Below are 21,728 nucleotides of genomic sequence, written 5' to 3'. Positions count from 1 at the left end.
GACAATATCTTCTACACTGCAGAATCTGAACCAAATCGTATGATAATTATAGCCAAAATGAAGAAAACAATTTCATTCTATCTCGCTTTTTCTCTGTCTTACTCACACGTTTCATGGTCGGCTTTGCCTATTTCTAAAAGTGAGCGCATAGATCTCTGAGAGATTATAAGAGCAAGAGCAACCAAATTTTGTATCCACACTCCTGTGATATCGAACCTTGACGAGTTAGTTTCAAAATTTCGCCACACCACCTTCCGCCACCGCAAAGGACAAAAATCTGGAGCAACTTTAAAGATACGAGAAAACTGTAAGCCCACAATCCTTGAAAATTACCATATCTACCAAATTGCCGAATCTGGATCAGATCGGATCATTTTTATAGCCAAAAGGACGAAATCAATTTTTAGTGGCTACGCAACGCTCGACGACATGATTTTCGGTCTCTCTCGCACGCACTCTTTTTCGTTCAATGCCAGCGCCGTCAGCCGGAGGAGAGCCATACTGACTTAGTATCGGGTATAAATGTAAAGTTGCGGTCGCAGCAGCAACTCACAACGTTCCCCCTCGTTTTTTTTGTGATTTAGAACCTTAAAATATAATCCAGCCCCCAAAATTTCAGCCCAATTGGTTAAATTTTGAGCCAACAATAAATAGTTAAGCCACCATTTTTGTATTATATTAAGGCATTTTTATTATTCAATGGCTATTGACTAGCATATTCTTTTGCGACTTTAAGCAACTGCTGAAACTCATCTTCCTTTTTAGTTAGTATTTGATTATAGGCCTGCATAAGTTTAAAAGAACGTTCGGCTGTATCATTAACCACTTTTCAATTTTTTAATATTTTTAAAGCATTTTGAAAATCTTTATGTCTATGCCATTCTGAAGGGTCGTCAGTTAAATAATCTTTGGCAATATAAAAGCAATCGAAAAATGTAGCAGAATTAGGTCTCACAAAATCAGATAGTCTCTTTGTAGGCAAAGAGTCTTGAACGTAGGCAAATTTTTTCTTTCAAAACCAGGCGTTTTGCAGAAGTTTCGACATCGTCATGGTCAACACAAAGGGCCAACAGTTGCTTCGCCATTTCTCGTTACTCCATGAAAGTAACTTTATCGTCAAACAGTGAAAGTGTGATATTTTCATCAGATAAATACCACAAATGGCTGCAAGTTTCTTTATGGGTGTACATTTCGCATATGAATTCAAAGTCCAGATTTGGAGCTTCAATAGCTAATGTTGACCGGAACCAACAATTTAAATAAAAACGCACTACAAAAATAGATTCGTCGCGAGATTTTCTTCTCCTCTCGAAAAATATATATTTTTAAGGTATAAATCGCCTAAGACATCCAGCGAGCATGGTGCATTGGTCCAGGGAGTCGGAAACGATGACCTTTCGGAACCGATCCCAAAAAAATTAGAGTTAAACTCCAACAACTCAACATAATCAGTACGCGCATGATGTTTTCTCAATTGAACTTGACAGAAGCTAATTATTGCATTTCTTCTGTCATTTAAATGCGTTGCAACGTACTGATCATTGATACCAAACCGAAACTTGGTTTGTGCAATAGTGTTCCAGGAATCTTTAGATCTGGAAAAGAGTAGAACGTTTGTACCTGATGTAGCTTCGGCACATGACTCAAAGGCTGCCCGCAAATATATTTCACTGATGTGATGTCTGCACGGGAGGAATAAAAGGTTTCGGTCTAGTAGTTGCTCTAGACGGAATGCAGTGCCATTAAGTCGTCCAGAATTGGATGCAGTTGTATCAAAACAGGCTGCTTTGATTTTATCAACTATTCCCCATTCGGTCAACATATTAAAAATTCCATATGTGATTGGCAATCGTTCAACTTTGCCGTGCCCAGTCAGTTCAGGAAGCATATTACCATCCCAAAGAACCACTGCTAACATCTGAGAATAAACGTGACTAACTTGTAAAAGAATACGTAAGTAAATAATATAAAGTTCTTTTACCAAATTTTAACAGTTTTGTTTTGCCGACAGAGATATTGATTGTCGGTTATCTTCTCACAGCCGCTGTATTGTTCTCCTATTAATAGCATATTCACTGATTTCGTGGCCTAAAGCTTCAGCAATAGCGGATATCAAGTGCATGACTGCACTATTAGTGATCCTCCACTTATCTAAACAAGATAAAACTCTTTGCCTCTTTTTGCTGGAGGCGGTTCAGTTTCGTTATCCGATTTTTCCATGTTTAGATGATTATGCATTGAATAATCGCTGGATTCGCATTCACTTCCAGAATATGTTCGACGTCCTGAAGATATTGATGGTTTACGTAAAAAAATTATAAAATATGCTAATAATTTTACTGCAGGCATTAAATACAATTCGCGTACTCTCTTTTCGCTTTCGGACTTGATCCTTTAGTTGGCGCTCACATTTTCGTTGATTTTTTTTACCGAGATAGTGTCTAGTCCAGCTAAATGCCCTGGTCTTTGGGTCTGGCGCTGCAGTTCAATAAATGTCTTGTCCTCTTCAATTTTCATCATCGACATGGCATCTGCGTGTGCAATATCGAACAAATTGTCAAACTTATCGACAAAAGCAGCTTCCTTTGCTCTGAAAGAGTCTCCAGTTTTATTCTTGTTTTTTCTAAAAATTTTCCATTCGCTATATAAGTGTTGTAGCTTAGCCACACAATGATATTCTTGACGCACAGGAACTCGAGCCCTTTGCAAAAAAAAACATGTTTCTTTTATAGCAAATAAAGCGCTTTATTTTTACTGTCAAACGAACATTGCTGTGATTGTAGAAAAATACACACAGCACTTGCTTTATTGACGGTAACTCAGTTCCCAAAATTTTAGGAGAGTCATGACCCAACAAAAAAACTTCATCACTAGAACGCAATTTCGCCATATTTACTAGTTCTTTTTTAGCTTTCTCGCACAACAATTTTTGGGGAATAAATCGATTGGCCGATTTTTCCATCGATGGAATAAGTATCGTAAGCATTTTGATGAGAATATAAGGCGAGAGCGGGAATTTGATATTTTAATGCACTGCACGTGTAATTTGCACATTTGTATGAGAAGTTGAATGTTAACTATTTATTGTTGCCTTAAATGTTAGCCAATTGGGCTGAAATTTTGGGGGCTGGATTATATTTGAAGGTTCTAAATCACAAAAAAAAAAAATCAATCCGATCAGAGCAATATATAGTATAGATGCCATAGGAACCATTGGCCAAATATCGTATTTGTGAACTTTGACCGCAAGTCGCCACCTTTAAACGTTTTCGAATCAGGCTGAAACTTTATATTTTATTGTTTTATAACAAAAGGAACATTTTTAGACCCTGAGACCTTTGAAAATTAAACTTTTATAAATAAGCGCAACCCTAAGCTCCATGCGTGAGGCAACCTTCGCCGTGTTCCTCCCGTTCCGCCCAAGCCAGTGGAATATGGGCCTTGAGCCTGCCACGGTTTTTTACCAATGCCTTTAATTGTTCCATTGTAAATTATTACCAATGAGCACCAAAGCACACAAAACTGTACAAGAATCCGTTTCGAATAACCAAAGAATGTTTTTGAATAATGTGCTGGATTTATTGTTTATTGTTTATTTATAATTTATTGTTTCTGCGCTTAGCGATGAACGTCTATCTAAATATGGGAAGTCTAGAATATCGTTTGCGTTCCTCAACACAAAACTTGAGCTACAAAGTGTTTGGGTCCGATTTATAGCTTATAGTTTTTCAGACTTGCAAAGTTCAATATAACCAGGCATAAGTTATTTAAGTTATGTACACAAATAAGCAAAATCTCTAAAACAAAACAGTAAAATAAATAACAGATTTTAAAAATTTGTTAAATAGGAACCACACCTTAAAGCACCAAATTTAAAATTTTTTTTAAAAAGAAACCACTTCTTGGCCGTCAGCCATCGGGTGCTACAGGGGGACAAACGGATGACGGGCGGCTCGCACAACTGTGAACTCGGAACTGAGGCGCAGCCGCTCCGGTTAGTAATACCCGGTGCGGTCTGCGTCTCACACCCCCCCCCTAGGACACAGAGGGTTGCGAGCGAACCGTCACCCGCCGTAACTGTGCACACCGGTGGAAGTGCGACTATACTCTCCCCGTGAGGGCGGCTGGAAACAGGTCCTAGCACGGTCATGTCTCTGCTAGGATGCTGGCGAATGGTAGTCGGGCGGAGAGAAGAAAACTCTCAGTGAAATTACCCCAATCCAAGGTGACACTGTTATATGCCGAGGGATGCATGGCCGGGGGGGTGCCCGGTCGCTAATATGCGGACTCTGGATACCTGCCGACCTCCAGTTTAAATCAGGCTTCCCGGGGCAAGCGGGCTATGCCTCGGGTGACCATCCCCTTCCCGCCTACTCGTGGGAACTACTATGCCAAATAACAAACATATAAAAACCAACAAAGCCGCAAAGGAGCTCGGTACTCCTCTTAAAGTACCGGAGGGACAAGCCAATCCCTCTGCACCAGCGCCTGGGAAACCGGGTCCAAAGAAGACGGGGAAGGAGACTGAGTCGGTCCACCGTCTTCAGGCAGCAGCCGCAGCGAGGGGGGCCCGAAAAGCCAATCGGGTCCTTCCAAGTCGGGTGGCTCCAAGGGCGAAGCGGATACCGGGGTGGCTGCCAAGCAGAGCGTAATCGCGGCTGGTAAGCGCACCGGGACCGAAGAACCCATGGGAGCCCCGGCGGGCAGCGTCTCTGCACCACGGGGTGGAAAGCCGTCGTACCAGGACAGGAGACGAGCGGCTTTCATCCTGTCCAACGAAGACCCGAACTTCAAGGCGTCAGCCGAAGGAAAGGAGCAGAGGCTGTGGGCCTGCTCAATCCTTCCACTGTTCCAGCCAGCCAAAGCCGGAAAGGGCGCAGCCAAGGCCGCCAACAAGCGGCAACGCTCAGCGGAGGACCCCGCAAATCAGCCAGGCCAAGCCCAGCAAGCCAAGCGGGTGAAGACCCACCTCACGAACCGGTCGTTCGCTGAGGTGGCGAGGGCAGGACCCTGATCGGTGTCCTGGACAGGGGCGCCGAGGACGGCCATGTCCCTCGCGATAAGTGGCACCTGGTGGAGAACGAGCTCCAGGACCGGTTCCTACTGGAACTGGAGGAGAACGGCGGACCACCGCCAAAGTGTGAGGACGCAGGGTGGCATCAAGGCAAGGTGAAAGCCATCGCCTGCCAAGACGCTCGCTCTGCGGCCCTCTACATGAAGGCGGTGGCGGCCCTAAAAGAGGTCTATCCAGGGGCGAAACTGGAGGCCGTGAAGTGGGAAGATGTCCCTAGTCGCCCGAGAGCCAGAGCGTGGGTCTCGGCTAAGCCTGCAGAGCCTGAGAAGATCCTCAGGTTAATGCAGGTCTGCAACCCCCACCTTCCTACAGCCGATTGGAAGGTGGCAAAGGTGGAGGATATCCAAGGGCAGAGGCGCCAGATTATCCTCGTCCTAAATGAGGAATCCATTGATCTCCTCGCAAAGTCGGACGGTGTAGTGGATTATGGCTACAAGAAGGTCACCATATCCACTTACAAGTCCGATCGCAAGGGCAGGCAAGCGGAGGTCGAGCCAGACCCGGAGCTGCCGGAGATCCCGAAAGAGGGGGCCTCGTGCGAGGAAGACAACCCGGCGTCGGATGCGGCGTCCATGATGTCGGACGATATCTTAGACGACTACGCGTTCGACGAGAGCGACCTAGCCAGAGGTCTCAGCCACATCGTTGTCGGGGAGGAGCCGGAGTCCCCTGACAGCGATCTAGAAGCAACAATGGTGGAGGCGAGCTTCAGGAATGTCGTTGACGCTCCTGCAGATAAACCTCCACCATTGTAAGGCAGCATGCGCTGCTCTACTGCTCCACCTGGCCAAGGGTGGAGCCGACATAGTCCTCATTCAGGAGCCCTGGATCCTCGGATACAGGGTCTCCGGTCTGAGGACTTCTGACTACAAGCTATATGTAGCTGAAACCGCAGGTAAAATTCGTACCTGCATTCTTGCAAAAAGAGAGTTGCACCTATTTTTGCTCCCAAATGTCAGCAATGAAGACCACACCGCAGTGAGCCTTGAAGGCCAGGAGCGCTCACTGAGGATCTGCTCCGCATACATGGGGCATGAACAACCAGACCCCCCTCCACACGCGCCTCTCCGGGCTCTAATCGCAGACTGCTCGGCCAAGGACATCGGCCTAATTGTGGGGTGCGATGCCAATGCACATCACTGTCAGTGGGGAAGCACTGACACAAACGAAAGGGGTGAGTACCTTTTCAGTTACTTACTGACCACACAGATGGTCTTACTAAACCGGGGTAGTGATCCCACCTTTATCATTAAAAACCGCAAGGAGGTCCTGGACCTCACGCTTGCCTCTCATGAGATACAGCGTAACATTGTATCCTGGAGGGTCCTGGAAGAGCACTCCTTCTCGGACCACAGGTACGTGGAAACTGTCTTCTCCTTCTCAGTACCGAAGCCAGTCCGATTCCGAAACATCAGGCGGACAAACTGGACTCGGTACTCTGATTACCTCTGTCGTGTTCTCCCTGAGCCCCCATCTGAGGAGGAGTTCTCCACGGAGGCCACGACTCGTCTTCTTAAGATCTTTACCGACGCCTGCAATAAGGCGCTCGACAAAGCATGCCCCTCTGGCAAGAACAGAGGCCGGAAGAAACCTGAATGGTGGAATCCGAAACTGGGTGAACTCCGGAAAGCCTCCCGGAGACTCTTCAATAAAGCTAAGGCTGAAAACGTTGAGCAAAACTGGGCCGAATACAAGGCCAGTCTGTCAACCTACAACAAAGAACTTAGAAAAGCCAAACGCGCCTCCTGGCGTAAGTTCTGCAGCGAAATCGAGAGTAACTCAGAAGCCTCACGCTTGCGCAGAGTTCTCTCGAAGACAACACCCACCCTGGGCTACTTGAAGAACACCGACCAGTCGTGGACTACGTCCAGCGAGGAGTCGCTAAATCTTCTCCTAAATACCCACTTCCCTGGCTGCGATGAAAACAGACCCAACTACCTCGCGCCTCCTTCTGTCGCCTCAAATGCCATCTTGGGACTGCTAAGCCAGGAGAACATTTCCTGGGCGATCAGAAGCTTTAAACCCTACAAGTCCGCGGGGCCAGACGGCATTTTCCCTGCCCAACTGATTCACGCGGGATATAAAGCCATTAACTGGCTCAAAATAATTTACGAGGGAATCTTCTCCCACGGGTGCATTCCTGACACCTGGCTTCAGACCAAAGTCGTATTCATACCCAAGGCAGGCAAGCCCTCGCACACTGCCCCAAAAGATTTCAGACCCATAAGTCTATCGTCTTTTCTTCTAAAGGCGATGGAGCGGCTCCTGGGGCTGCATCTAACGGCGTGCATTCCGTCCAGTCTGATCTCAGACTCCCAGCATGCCTATCGGAAGGGAAGATCCACCGAAACGGCCCTACACTCGATCACATCGATCATCGAAGCATCCCTTAATTTTAAGGAGTACACCCTAGTAGCCTTCCTTGACATAGAAGGCGCCTTTAACAACATCCTTCCGACCGCCATCACGGGCGCACTGACGGATCTGGGCGTTGACTCCAGGACGGTGAGCCTGATCGATCAGATGCTACAATGCAGGATGGTTGAGGCATCACTGGGGACGTCAACGTGTACCAGATTTGTCAGCAGAGGCACACCGCAGGGCGGAGTCCTCTCGCCCCTCCTATGGAACGTGGCAGTGAACACACTGCTGCGGGAGATAGAGGGGGGTGGCTGCCGTGTGGTGGCGTACGCGGACGATGTTGCCATAGCATTCTCCGGAAAATTTCCGCAGACATTGTGTGAGTGCATGACAAGTACTCTCACGAAAATGTCGAAATGGGCAGACAAATGCGGGTTAGGCGTCAACCCGTCTAAAACGGAACTGATGCTTTTCACTAGGAAGTACAAAGTTCCGGTACTGATTCCCCCAAGACTATGTGGGGAAACGCTAGTCTTCAGCAACAACGCCAAGTATCTTGGCCTAATCCTCGATAGAAAGCTCGATTGGAAATTGAGCATAGAGGATAGAGTAAAGAAGGCCACAGTGGCCCTCTATACTTGCAGGAAAGCCATCGGACTAAAATGGGGAATGACCCCCTATATAGTTCGGTGGCTCTACACCGCCATCATACGACCAATCATGCTCTATGGAGTGGTGGTATGGTGGCCAGCCTTGGACAGAAGGACATGCCTCAATAAACTCAGCAGAGTTCAACGCATGGCAGAGCTATGCATAACTGGCGGGCTACGCACTACTCCAGGGGAAGCCCTGGATACTGTGCTGGACCTCCTCCCTGTGGATCTCATGGGAAAGAAGGTGGCAACACTTTCCGCCCTCAGAATGAGAGAAGCCAGACTGTGGAAAGCATCCGCGGTTGGGCACTCGGGAATCCTGATGAGACTCCCGCAATTACCAGAGAGGACAGATTACTGTATCCCCAGTGATCACCTCTCGACGCCCTTCCAGGTATCAATCCCATCTAGGGAGGACTGGGAGATGGGCGAACCAGGACCTGCAAATGCGGTCCACTTCTACACTGATGGCTCAAAGCTAGACGGCCGCGTGGGAGGCGGAGTCTACTGCAGCGAGCTGAACATCAGTCATTGCTTCAGGCTCCCGGATCACTGTAGTGTGTTCCAAGCGGAGGTTGAAGCCATCAAGGAGGCCATTTCGATCGTCTCCAAATTACTTCTAGATACGCACTTAGTGTGCGTCTTCTCGGACAGCCAAGCAGCTATCAAAGCTCTAGGCTCAATATCGTCGAACTCAGCGACTGTAAATGACTGCCGCAGGTCTCTGCACGAGATCGCAGAGCAGTTAGATCTCTTCCTTATATGGGTCCCCGGCCACAGGGACATCGAGGGGAATGACGCCGCCGACGAGCTAGCCAGGCAGGGTACTACGATTCCTCTCCTACCGGAGAGGGAGCAAGTAGCGATGCTCCCTTGGCTACGTGCAGGCTCCTAACGCACGAATTGTTCGAGCAAAATGCCAATAGGAGATGGCAGCAAACCGTTTCCTGTAAAGTCTCAAGATTGATATGGCCATATCGATCGAAGAAGCGCTCAGCAGAGCTGTATAAACTCAGCAGAGCACAGTGCTCTGCAGTTACTAGAGCCATTACGGGACACTGGCAGATCGGCACTCACGCCTCTAGACTGTCAATCCCTCATAACGACTTCTGCAGGAGTTGTCGCGACGAGGAGGAGGAGGAATCGGTCCCCCACTTCTTCTGCCACTGCCCAGCCCTTGGAAATCGTCGTCTTCGTATTCTCGGGGCCGCTTTCCTCACGGACATTTCGGACCTGCCCGTAATCAAACCAGGGACCTTGTCCAAATACATCCAAGCCACCGGATGGGACTGCCCTTAACCTGCAGTAGTATGCTCTCACGGTTCGGGCAACGCGAAGGGGCACATGCCCATGCGGCAACACATCGGACCTTTTATAGGTCCAAGTGAGCTTGGGGGCGGGAGGCTCTTATCCCCCCCCCTCCCGGCTACCGCCTTAACCTAACCTAACCTAACCACTTCTTGAATCCCAAAACTGATCAAACAAAGTAACTTTGTCTCTCAGCGGAAATGTGGTGTTTCATAGTGTTATCTTTGGTCCACATATCCCATTGAACTGCATACGGATGCAAGTGCAGATGGCTATTGTCCCATACTCATGCACAAGATAGACAACAAGCCTAGAGTGATCGAATATTAAAGCAAGTGTAGATCGGCCCCACAATCGAAGTATCACTCATACGAACTGGAGATGTTTGCTGTGTACACCGCTTTAGAACATTTCAGAAATTACCTGCACGGTCGAAAATTTGTAATCTTTACATTGTAATTTGCTAAAAGCAAGTCGTACTAAAATATAACTAACGGCAAGACGTTTGATTTTACTGTGGAGTACCGAAAGGAAAATCGTATGGCGCACGTGGATCTTTTTGATTTTACTGTGGAGTACCGAAAGGAAAATCGTATGGCGCACGTGGATCTTTTATTCCGAGCTCCGATTATCACTGAAACTGAGATGCAGGCGAATTTGGCGAGGAATATTTTTTAATTTTATTTATTAAATTAACAAATTATCTGTTAATAATGGTACTTAATTACAAAAGGCTGAAAAAAGATAAGTTAAAAGTTATCTAAATTTAAGTGACTATAAATATTGCATGCAATTAGTTTAAGAGACAGTTCAGGGGATAGGGTATGACAGAGGGAGTTATAATTATGGCATAAAACCCTAAAAGGTTCATGTTCGGCATAATTAGACCTACATATGGGTTAACGGATAGGCCCGAAAGTACGGGTAGGTCTAGATGGGACAGGCAAGTCAATCTGACCCAAGAGAGCTTGGGAGTCAACAATCCCGAGAAGGAGCTTGTGCACGAACATTACGCCATTGCATATTCTGCGATGGTGCAACGACGGCAGGTCAATAAGATTTAGCATAGACCGGTAGAGTGGCAAGATTCTACCAGAGTACCAGTTTGAGTTACGAAGGACAAAAATTAAAAAAAAAAAAACCTAGGGATATGATACTCTGGTCAGCCGCGCACGACACTTTTTATACCCAATACTCAAAATGCGTATAGGGGTATATTAGATTTGTGGTAAAAGTGGATGTGTGTAACGTCCAGAAGGAATCGTTTCCGACTCTATAAAGTATATATATTCCTGATCAGCATCAATAGTCGAGTCTATTGAGCCATGTTTGTCCGTCCGTCCGTCTGTCCGTCCCTATAAGCGCCTAGTGCTCAGAGACTACACGAGCTATAGCAACGACATTTTGTATCCAGATTTCTGGGATATGTCACTGTTACAAGTATATTTCAAAACTTCGCCCCGCCCCGAAAATCTGTGACATCGACAATTTAAAAGATACGAGGAAACTAAATGCGCAGAATCGCAGAGAATGACAATATCTTCTAGACTGCAGAATCTGAACCAAATCGTATGATAATTATAGCCAAAATGAAGAAAACAATTTCATTCTATCTCGCTTTTTCTCTGTCTTACTCACACGTTTCATGGTCGGCTTTGCCTATTTCTAAAAGTGAGCGCATAGATCTCTGAGAGATTATAAGAGCTAGAGCAACCAAATTTTGTATCCACACTCCTGTGATATCGAACCTTGACGAGTTAGTTTCAAAATTTCGCCACACCACCTTCCGCCACCGCAAAGGACAAAAATCTGGAGCAACTTTAAAGATACGAGAAAACTGTAAGCCCACAATCCTTGAAAATTACCATATCTACCAAATTGCCGAATCTGGATCAGATCGGATCATTTTCATAGCCAAAAGGAAGAAATCAATTTTTAGTGGTTACGCAACGCTCGACGACATGATTTTCGGTCTCTCTCGCACGCACTCTTTTTCGTTCAATGCCAGCGCCGTCAGCCGGAGGAGAGCCATACTGACTTAGTATCGGGTATAAATGTAAAGTTGCGGTCGCAGCAGCAACTCACAACGTTCCCCCTCGTTTTTTTTGTGATTTAGAACATTAAAATATAATCCAGCCCCCAAAATTCCAGCCCAATTGGTTTAATTTTGAGCCAACAATAAATAGTTAAGCCACCATTTTTGTATTATATTAAGGCATTTTTATTATTCAATGGCTATTGACTAGCATATTCTTTTGCGACTTTAAGCAACTGCTGAAACTCATCTTCCTTTTTAGTTAGTATTTGATTATAGGCCTGCATAAGTTTAAAAGAACGTTCGGCTGTATCATTAACCACTTTTCAATTTTTTAATATTTTTAAAGCATTTTGAAAATCTTTATGTCTATGCCATTCTGAAGGGTCGTCAGTTAAATAATCTTTGGCAATATAAAAGCAATCGAAAAATGTAGCAGAATTAGGTCTCACAAAATCAGATAGTCTCTTTGTAGGCAAAGAGTCTTGAACGTAGGCAAATTTTTTCTTTCAAAACCAGGCGTTTTGCAGAAGTTTCGACATCGTCATGGTCAACACAAAGGGCCAAGAGTTGCTTCGCCATTTCTCGTTACTCCATGAAAGTAACTTTATCGTCAAACAGTGAAAGTGTGATATTTTCATCAGATAAATACCACAAATGGCTGCAAGTTTCTTTATGGGTGTACATTTCGCATATGAATTCAAAGTCCAGATTTGGAGCTTCAATAGCTAATGTTGACCGGAACCAACAATTTATATAAAAACGCACTACAAAAATAGATTCGTCGCGAGATTTTCTTCTCCTCTCGAAAAATATATATTTTTAAGGTATAAATCGCCTAAGACATCCAGCGAGCATGGTGCATTGGTCCAGGGAGTCGGAAACGATGACCTTTCGGAACCGATCCCAAAAAAATGAGAGTTAAACTCCAACAACTCAACATAATCAGTACGCTCATGATGTTTTCTCAATTGAACTTGACAGAAGCTAATTATTGCATTTCTTCTGTCATTTAAATGCGTTGCAACGTACTGATCATTGATACCAAACCGAAACTTGGTTTGTGCAATAGTGTTCCAGGAATCTTTAGATCTGGAAAAGAGTAGAACGTTTGTACCTGATGTAGCTTCGGCACATGACTCAAAGGCTGCCCGCAAATATATTTCACTGATGTGATGTCTGCACGGGAGGTATAAAAGGTTTCGGTCTAGTAGTTGCCCTAGACGGAATGCAGCGCCATTAAGTCGTCCAGAATTGGATGCAGTTGTATCAAAACAGGCTGCTTTGATTTTATCAACTATTCCCCATTCGGTCAACAAATTAAAAATTCCATATGTGATTGGCAATCGTTCAACTTTGCCGTGCCCAGTCAGTTCAGGAAGCATATTACCATCCCAAAGAACCACTGCTAACATCTGAGAATAAACGTGACTAACTTGTAAAAGAATACGTAAGTAAATAATATAAAGTTCTTTTACCAAATTTTAACAGTTTTGTTTTGCCGACAGAGATATTGATTGTCGGTTATCTTCTCACAGCCGCTGTATTGTTCTCCTATTAATAGCATATTCACTGATTTCGTGGCCTAAAGCTTCAGCAATAGCGGATATCAAGTGCATGACTGCACTATTAGTGATCCTCCACTTATCTAAACAAGATAAAACTCTTTGCCTCTTTTTGCTGGAGGCGGTTCAGTTTCGTTATCCGATTTTTCCATGTTTAGATGATTATGCATTGAATAATCGCTGGATTCGCATTCACTTCCAGAATATGTTCGACGTCCTGAAGATATTGATGGTTTACGTAAAAAAATTATAAAATATGCTAATAATTTTACTGCAGGCATTAAATACAATTCGCGTACTCTCTTTTCGCTTTCGGACTTGATCCTTTAGTTGGCGCTCACATTTTCGTTGATTTTTTTTACCGAGATAGTGTCTAGTCCAGCTAAATGCCCTGGTCTTTGGGTCTGGCGCTGCAGTTCAATAAATGTCTTGTCCTCTTCAATTTTCATCATCGACATGGCATCTGCGTGTGCAATATCGAACAAATTGTCAAACTTATCGACAAAAGCAGCTTCCTTTGCTCTGAAAGAGTCTCCAGTTTTATTCTTGTTTTTTCTAAAAATTTTCCATTCGCTATATAAGTGTTGTAGCTTAGCCACACAATGATATTCTTGACGCACAGGAACTCGAGCCCTTTGCAAAAAAAAACATGTTTCTTTTATAGCAAATAAAGCGCTTTATTTTTACTGTCAAACGAACATTGCTGTGATTGTAGAAAAATACACACAGCACTTGCTTTATTGACGGTAACTCAGTTCCCAAAATTTTAGGAGAGTCATGACCCAACAAAAAAACTTCATCACTAGAACGCAATTTCGCCATATTTACTAGTTCTTTTTTAGCTTTCTCGCACAACAATTTTTGGGGGAATAAATCGATTGGCCGATTTTTCCATCGATGGAATAAGTATCGTAAGCATTTTGATGAGAATATAAGGCGAGAGCGGGAATTTGATATTTTAATGCACTGCACGTGTAATTTGCACATTTGTATGAGAAGTTGAATGTTAACTATTTATTGTTGCCTTAAATGTTAGCCAATTGGGCTGAAATTTTGGGGGCTGGATTATATTTGAAGGTTCTAAATCACAAAAAAAAAAAATCAATCCGATCAGAGCAATATATAGTATAGATGCCATAGGAACCATTGGCCAAATATCGTATTTGTGAACTTTGACCGCAAGTCGCCACCTTTAAACGTTTTCGAATCAGGCTGAAACTTTATATTTTATTGTTTTATAACAAAAGGAACATTTTTAGACCCTGAGACCTTTGAAAATTAAACTTTTATAAATAAGCGCAACCCTAAGCTCCATGCGTGAGGCAACCTTCGCCGTGTTCCTCCCGTTCCGCCCAAGCCAGTGGAATATGGGCCTTGAGCCTGCCACGGTTTTTTACCAATGCCTTTAATTGTTCCATTGTAAATTATTACCAATGAGCACCAAAGCACACAAAACTGTACAAGAATCCGTTTCGAATAACCAAAGAATGTTTTTGAATAATGTGCTGGATTTATTGTTTATTGTTTATTTATAATTTATTGTTTCTGCGCTTAGCGATGAACGTCTATCTAAATATGGGAAGTCTAGAATATCGTTTGCGTTCCTCAACACAAAACTTGAGCTACAAAGTGTTTGGGTCCGATTTATAGCTTATAGTTTTTCAGACTTGCAAAGTTCAATATAACCAGGCATAAGTTATTTAAGTTATGTACACAAATAAGCAAAATCTCTAAAACAAAACAGTAAAATAAATAACAGATTTTAAAAATTTGTTAAATAGGAACCACACCTTAAAGCACCAAATTTAAAATTTTTTTTAAAAAGAAACCACTTCTTGGCCGTCAGCCATCGGGTGCTACAGGGGGACAAACGGATGACGGGCGGCTCGCACAACTGTGAACTCGGAACTGAGGCGCAGCCGCTCCGGTTAGTAATACCCGGTGCGGTCTGCGTCTCACACCCCCCCCCTAGGACACAGAGGGTTGCGAGCGAACCGTCACCCGCCGTAACTGTGCACACCGGTGGAAGTGCGACTATACTCTCCCCGTGAGGGCGGCTGGAAACAGGTCCTAGCACGGTCATGTCTCTGCTAGGATGCTGGCGAATGGTAGTCGGGCGGAGAGAAGAAAACTCTCAGTGAAATTACCCCAATCCAAGGTGACACTGTTATATGCCGAGGGATGCATGGCCGGGGGGGTGCCCGGTCGCTAATATGCGGACTCTGGATACCTGCCGACCTCCAGTTTAAATCAGGCTTCCCGGGGCAAGCGGGCTATGCCTCGGGTGACCATCCCCTTCCCGCCTACTCGTGGGAACTACTATGCCAAATAACAAACATATAAAAACCAACAAAGCCGCAAAGGAGCTCGGTACTCCTCTTAAAGTACCGGAGGGACAAGCCAATCCCTCTGCACCAGCGCCTGGGAAACCGGGTCCAAAGAAGACGGGGAAGGAGACTGAGTCGGTCCACCGTCTTCAGGCAGCAGCCGCAGCGAGGGGGGGCCCGAAAAGCCAATCGGGTCCTTCCAAGTCGGGTGGCTCCAAGGGCGAAGCGGATACCGGGGTGGCTGCCAAGCAGAGCGTAATCGCGGCTGGTAAGCGCACCGGGACCGAAGAACCCATGGGAGCCCCGGCGGGCAGCGTCTCTGCACCACGGGGTGGAAAGCCGTCGTACCAGGACAGGAGACGAGCGGCTTTCATCCTGTCCAACGAAGACCCGAACTTCAAGGCGTCAGCCGAAGGAAAGGAGCAGAGGCTGTGGGCCTGCTCAATCCTTCCACTGTTCCAGCCAGCCAAAGCCGGAAAGGGCGCAGCCAAGGCCGCCAACAAGCGGCAACGCTCAGCGGAGGACCCCGCAAATCAGCCAGGCCAAGCCCAGCAAGCCAAGCGGGTGAAGACCCACCTCACGAACCGGTCGTTCGCTGAGGTGGCGAGGGGCAGGACCCTGATCGGTGTCCTGGACAGGGGCGCCGAGGACGGCCATGTCCCTCGCGATAAGTGGCACCTGGTGGAGAACGAGCTCCAGGACCGGTTCCTACTGGAACTGGAGGAGAACGGCGGACCACCGCCAAAGTGTGAGGACGCAGGGTGGCATCAAGGCAAGGTGAAAGCCATCGCCTGCCAAGACGCTCGCTCTGCGGCCCTCTACATGAAGGCGGTGGCGGCCCTAAAAGAGGTCTATCCAGGGGCGAAACTGGAGGCCGTGAAGTGGGAAGATGTCCCTAGTCGCCCGAGAGCCAGAGCGTGGGTCTCGGCTAAGCCTGCAGAGCCTGAGAAGATCCTCAGGTTAATGCAGGTCTGCAACCCCCACCTTCCTACAGCCGATTGGAAGGTGGCAAAGGTGGAGGATATCCAAGGGCAGAGGCGCCAGATTATCCTCGTCCTAAATGAGGAATCCATTGATCTCCTCGCAAAGTCGGACGGTGTAGTGGATTATGGCTACAAGAAGGTCACCATATCCACTTACAAGTCCGATCGCAAGGGCAGGCAAGCGGAGGTCGAGCCAGACCCGGAGCTGCCGGAGATCCCGAAAGAGGGGGCCTCGTGCGAGGAAGACAACCCGGCGTCGGATGCGGCGTCCATGATGTCGGACGATATCTTAGACGACTACGCGTTCGACGAGAGCGACCTAGCCAGAGGTCTCAGCCACATCGTTGTCGGGGAGGAGCCGGAGTCCCCTGACAGCGATCTAGAAGCAACAATGGTGGAGGCGAGCTTCAGGAATGTCGTTGACGCTCCTGCAGATAAACCTCCACCATTGTAAGGCAGCATGCGCTGCTCTACTGCTCCACCTGGCCAAGGGTGGAGCCGACATAGTCCTCATTCAGGAGCCCTGGATCCTCGGATACAGGGTCTCCGGTCTGAGGACTTCTGACTACAAGCTATATGTAGCTGAAACCGCAGGTAAAATTCGTACCTGCATTCTTGCAAAAAGAGAGTTGCACCTATTTTTGCTCCCAAATGTCAGCAATGAAGACCACACCGCAGTGAGCCTTGAAGGCCAGGAGCGCTCACTGAGGATCTGCTCCGCATACATGGGGCATGAACAACCAGACCCCCCTCCACACGCGCCTCTCCGGGCTCTAATCGCAGACTGCTCGGCCAAGGACATCGGCCTAATTGTGGGGTGCGATGCCAATGCACATCACTGTCAGTGGGGAAGCACTGACACAAACGAAAGGGGTGAGTACCTTTTCAGTTACTTACTGACCACACAGATGGTCTTACTAAACCGGGGTAGTGATCCCACCTTTATCGTTAAAAACCGCAAGGAGGTCCTGGACCTCACGCTTGCCTCTCATGAGATACAGCGTAACATTGTATCCTGGAGGGTCCTGGAAGAGCACTCCTTCTCGGACCACAGGTACGTGGAAACTGTCTTCTCCTTCTCAGTACCGAAGCCAGTCCGATTCCGAAACATCAGGCGGACAAACTGGACTCGGTACTCTGATTACCTCTGTCGTGTTCTCCCTGAGCCCCCATCTGAGGAGGAGTTCTCCACGGAGGCCACGACTCGTCTTCTTAAGATCTTTACCGACGCCTGCAATAAGGCGCTCGACAAAGCATGCCCCTCTGGCAAGAACAGAGGCCGGAAGAAACCTGAATGGTGGAATCCGAAACTGGGTGAACTCCGGAAAGCCTCCCGGAGACTCTTCAATAAAGCTAAGGCTGAAAACGTTGAGCAAAACTGGGCCGAATACAAGGCCAGTCTGTCAACCTACAACAAAGAACTTAGAAAAGCCAAACGCGCCTCCTGGCGTAAGTTCTGCAGCGAAATCGAGAGTAACTCAGAAGCCTCACGCTTGCGCAGAGTTCTCTCGAAGACAACACCCACCCTGGGCTACTTGAAGAACACCGACCAGTCGTGGACTACGTCCAGCGAGGAGTCGCTAAATCTTCTCCTAAATACCCACTTCCCTGGCTGCGATGAAAACAGACCCAACTACCTCGCGCCTCCTTCTGTCGCCTCAAATGCCATCTTGGGACTGCTAAGCCAGGAGAACATTTCCTGGGCGATCAGAAGCTTTAAACCCTACAAGTCCGCGGGGCCAGACGGCATTTTCCCTGCCCAACTGATTCACGCGGGATATAAAGCCATTAACTGGCTCAAAATAATTTACGAGGGAATCTTCTCCCACGGGTGCATTCCTGACACCTGGCTTCAGACCAAAGTCGTATTCATACCCAAGGCAGGCAAGCCCTCGCACACTGCCCCAAAAGATTTCAGACCCATAAGTCTATCGTCTTTTCTTCTAAAGGCGATGGAGCGGCTCCTGGGGCTGCATCTAACGGCGTGCATTCCGTCCAGTCTGATCTCAGACTCCCAGCATGCCTATCGGAAGGGAAGATCCACCGAAACGGCCCTACACTCGATCACATCGATCATCGAAGCATCCCTTAATTTTAAGGAGTACACCCTAGTAGCCTTCCTTGACATAGAAGGCGCCTTTAACAACATCCTTCCGACCGCCATCACGGGCGCACTGACGGATCTGGGCGTTGACTCCAGGACGGTGAGCCTGATCGATCAGATGCTACAATGCAGGATGGTTGAGGCATCACTGGGGACGTCAACGTGTACCAGATTTGTCAGCAGAGGCACACCGCAGGGCGGAGTCCTCTCGCCCCTCCTATGGAACGTGGCAGTGAACACACTGCTGCGGGAGATAGAGGGGGGTGGCTGCCGTGTGGTGGCGTACGCGGACGATGTTGCCATAGCATTCTCCGGAAAATTTCCGCAGACATTGTGTGAGTGCATGACAAGTACTCTCACGAAAATGTCGAAATGGGCAGACAAATGCGGGTTAGGCGTCAACCCGTCTAAAACGGAACTGATGCTTTTCACTAGGAAGTACAAAGTTCCGGTACTGATTCCCCCAAGACTATGTGGGGAAACGCTAGTCTTCAGCAACAACGCCAAGTATCTTGGCCTAATCCTCGATAGAAAGCTCGATTGGAAATTGAGCATAGAGGATAGAGTAAAGAAGGCCACAGTGGCCCTCTATACTTGCAGGAAAGCCATCGGACTAAAATGGGGAATGACCCCCTATATAGTTCGGTGGCTCTACACCGCCATCATACGACCAATCATGCTCTATGGAGTGGTGGTATGGTGGCCAGCCTTGGACAGAAGGACATGCCTCAATAAACTCAGCAGAGTTCAACGCATGGCAGAGCTATGCATAACTGGCGGGCTACGCACTACTCCAGGGGAAGCCCTGGATACTGTGCTGGACCTCCTCCCTGTGGATCTCATGGGAAAGAAGGTGGCAACACTTTCCGCCCTCAGAATGAGAGAAGCCAGACTGTGGAAAGCATCCGCGGTTGGGCACTCGGGAATCCTGATGAGACTCCCGCAATTACCAGAGAGGACAGATTACTGTATCCCCAGTGATCACCTCTCGACGCCCTTCCAGGTATCAATCCCATCTAGGGAGGACTGGGAGATGGGCGAACCAGGACCTGCAAATGCGGTCCACTTCTACACTGATGGCTCAAAGCTAGACGGCCGCGTGGGAGGCGGAGTCTACTGCAGCGAGCTGAACATCAGTCATTGCTTCAGGCTCCCGGATCACTGTAGTGTGTTCCAAGCGGAGGTTGAAGCCATCAAGGAGGCCATTTCGATCGTCTCCAAATTACTTCTAGATACGCACTTAGTGTGCGTCTTCTCGGACAGCCAAGCAGCTATCAAAGCTCTAGGCTCAATATCGTCGAACTCAGCGACTGTAAATGACTGCCGCAGGTCTCTGCACGAGATCGCAGAGCAGTTAGATCTCTTCCTTATATGGGTCCCCGGCCACAGGGACATCGAGGGGAATGACGCCGCCGACGAGCTAGCCAGGCAGGGTACTACGATTCCTCTCCTACCGGAGAGGGAGCAAGTAGCGATGCTCCCTTGGCTACGTGCAGGCTCCTAACGCACGAATTGTTCGAGCAAAATGCCAATAGGAGATGGCAGCAAACCGTTTCCTGTAAAGTCTCAAGATTGATATGGCCATATCGATCGAAGAAGCGCTCAGCAGAGCTGTATAAACTCAGCAGAGCACAGTGCTCTGCAGTTACTAGAGCCATTACGGGACACTGGCAGATCGGCACTCACGCCTCTAGACTGTCAATCCCTCATAACGACTTCTGCAGGAGTTGTCGCGACGAGGAGGAGGAGGAATCGGTCCCCCACTTCTTCTGCCACTGCCCAGCCCTTGGAAATCGTCGTCTTCGTATTCTCGGGGCCGCTTTCCTCACGGACATTTCGGACCTGCCCGTAATCAAACCAGGGACCTTGTCCAAATACATCCAAGCCACCGGATGGGACTGCCCTTAACCTGCAGTAGTATGCTCTCACGGTTCGGGCAACGCGAAGGGGCACATGCCCATGCGGCAACACATCGGACCTTTTATAGGTCCAAGTGAGCTTGGGGGCGGGAGGCTCTTATCCCCCCCCCTCCCGGCTACCGCCTTAACCTAACCTAACCTAACCACTTCTTGAATCCCAAAACTGATCAAACAAAGTAACTTTGTCTCTCAGCGGAAATGTGGTGTTTCATAGTGTTATCTTTGGTCCACATATCCCATTGAACTGCATACGGATGCAAGTGCAGATGGCTATTGTCCCATACTCATGCACAAGATAGACAACAAGCCTAGAGTGATCGAATATTAAAGCAAGTGTAGATCGGCCCCACAATCGAAGTATCACTCATACGAACTGGAGATGTTTGCTGTGTACACCGCTTTAGAACATTTCAGAAATTACCTGCACGGTCGAAAATTTGTAATCTTTACATTGTAATTTGCTAAAAGCAAGTCGTACTAAAATATAACTAACGGCAAGACGTTTGATTTTACTGTGGAGTACCGAAAGGAAAATCGTATGGCGCACGTGGATCTTTTTGATTTTACTGTGGAGTACCGAAAGGAAAATCGTATGGCGCACGTGGATCTTTTATTCCGAGCTCCGATTATCACTGAAACTGAGATGCAGGCGAATTTGGCGAGGAATATTTTTTAATTTTATTTATTAAATTAACAAATTATCTGTTAATAATGGTACTTAATTACAAAAGGCTGAAAAAAGATAAGTTAAAAGTTATCTAAATTTAAGTGACTATAAATATTGCATGCAATTAGTTTAAGAGACAGTTCAGGGGATAGGGTATGACAGAGGGAGTTATAATTATGGCATAAAACCCTAAAAGGTTCATGTTCGGCATAATTAGACCTACATATGGGTTAACGGATAGGCCCGAAAGTACGGGTAGGTCTAGATGGGACAGGCAAGTCAATCTGACCCAAGAGAGCTTGGGAGTCAACAATCCCGAGAAGGAGCTTGTGCACGAACATTACGCCATTGCATATTCTGCGATGGTGCAACGACGGCAGGTCAATAAGATTTAGCATAGACCGGTAGAGTGGCAAGATTCTACCAGAGTACCAGTTTGAGTTACGAAGGACAAAAATTAAAAAAAAAAAAACCTAGGGATATGATACTCTGGTCAGCCGCGCACGACACTTTTTATACCCAATACTCAAAATGCGTATAGGGGTATATTAGATTTGTGGTAAAAGTGGATGTGTGTAACGTCCAGAAGGAATCGTTTCCGACTCTATAAAGTATATATATTCCTGATCAGCATCAATAGTCGAGTCTATTGAGCCATGTTTGTCCGTCCGTCCGTCTGTCCGTCCCTATAAGCGCCTAGTGCTCAGAGACTACACGAGCTATAGCAACGAC

This window comes from Drosophila miranda, chromosome XR (assembly GCF_003369915.1).
Source record: "Drosophila miranda strain MSH22 chromosome XR, D.miranda_PacBio2.1, whole genome shotgun sequence".
Lineage (NCBI taxonomy): Eukaryota > Metazoa > Arthropoda > Insecta > Diptera > Drosophilidae > Drosophila > Drosophila miranda.
This window is presented reverse-complemented; position numbering follows the sequence as displayed.